The sequence below is a fragment of the Gavialis gangeticus genome, unplaced genomic scaffold, assembly GCF_001723915.1.
Source record: "Gavialis gangeticus isolate Ggan-Ray unplaced genomic scaffold, GavGan_comp1, whole genome shotgun sequence".
Taxonomy (NCBI): Eukaryota; Metazoa; Chordata; order Crocodylia; family Gavialidae; genus Gavialis; species Gavialis gangeticus.
This window is the reverse complement of record NW_017729030.1, coordinates 57,816,752-57,818,488: the sequence shown is the minus strand read 5'-3', so window position 1 is coordinate 57,818,488 and position 1,737 is coordinate 57,816,752.

Sequence of the window (1,737 nt, the reverse complement as noted above, 5' to 3'; positions counted from 1 at the left end):
CATCACTGATGGTAACATTCCAAAGCTATCATGTGTTCCTGGCCTGCCATTCAAATTTCACACACATACAATAGAATAGGAATGATAACAGCATGGGAGGTGAGAAGTTTGATTTGTTTCCTAATATCATGATCATCAAAAACACAGAGATGTTCAAAGACAGCACGGACAGGTTTTATCTGGCATTGAATATCATTGTCTATGTTACTTTTCTGGGAAAGGTGGGTACTCAAATAGGGGAAATAATCAATATTCTCCAAGGATGGCTGTCTAATTGTAATATGTGGAGGAACGGCTGGATGGTTGGGGGTGGGGAAGGTAGCTAAAGTATGTTGATTTTCATGAAGTTGACAGTGAGCCCAAGCATTCTGTATGCTTCACAGAGTAGATGAAGTGTCACCTGGATCTCTTCAACTGAGTATGAACACATGACTCAGTCATCCATGTATTGAAGATAAGTAACATAGGTTTTAGTTAGCTTTGATTTGGAACATAACCATTTGATGTTAGAGATTCCCATCGATACAATACTGGATTCTTTCTCCAGTTGGAAGTCTGTCCACAATGCCATGCAGAATAGATTCAGTACAGATGTAGGAGAGATGGTGCAATCACACATCCTTGCTTGACTCCAGTTCTAATAGAGAAGGGGTCCATTTTCAGGCCATTACTTAGGACAGTCACTGGCATGTTGTCATGAAGCACGTTGATTGAATGAAAGATCTTAGATTAGTGAAGGCCATGTAAAGGTCCTGATGTTGCAAGTGTCATATTTCCTGCAGCTGTTCAGCAACAAGAAAAGGGAAACTTCTCCCATAAAAAGACTGTCCAAGTGTGTAGGGGTGCATAAACTGTGAGGTCCCAGGTTGCAGAGCTGAATGCACAAAAAGGGGTCATCCATGCAGTAGGCATAAAGCAATATGGTCCAAAAAAGCCACTTCACAGAGTGGAATTTTCTATTGTGAAAGAGAATGCTAAGGAAAAAGGTTAAAAGGGAAGGTGTGCAGCAAATGTGGAGACAATCTGGCCCTGAACTTTGTGCTGCATTTGGAAAGCTCTGTTTTAACTGAAAAAAAGGAGCCATACTGCTAGATGCTGCAGATCCCAAACACAAAAACCTCAAGTAAATACAACTGAGATCATATCATAAGAAGTTTATATTTATATAGTAGAATCATCCAAGACCAATGAGAGGAACTGGATTTTGTCAGTGCAAGTGCAAAGAAGAGTGGATTTATTTAAATTGGACATTGGAGCTCAGGGTAATACGTTACCAGAGCATGAATACAGAATATTAAAATTAAGACCAAAAGTGAGTCTCTAGAAACTTCATAGTTTCATAGTTTCTAGGGTCGGAAGGGACCTGAGTAGATCATCTAGTCCAACCCCCTGCCATGGCAGGAAAGAGTACTGGGGTCAAACGACCCCAGCAAGGTGTACAACTAACCTCCTCTTAAAGACCTTCAGGGTAGGAGCCAGCAAAACTTCTCTTGGAAGTTGGTTCCAGATCCTAGTCGCCCTGACCATGAAGTAGCGCCTCCTGATATCTAGCCTAAATCTACCCTCTGCCAACTTGTGACCATTATTCCTGGTCACTCCTGGCAGTGCTCGGGGGAACAGGGACTTCCCCAATGCCTGCTGATCCCCCCTGACTAGTTTGTAACAGGCCACTAGATCCCCCCTCAGCCTTCTCTTGTGGAGGCTGAACAGGTTCAGGTCCCGTAGCCTCTTCTCACA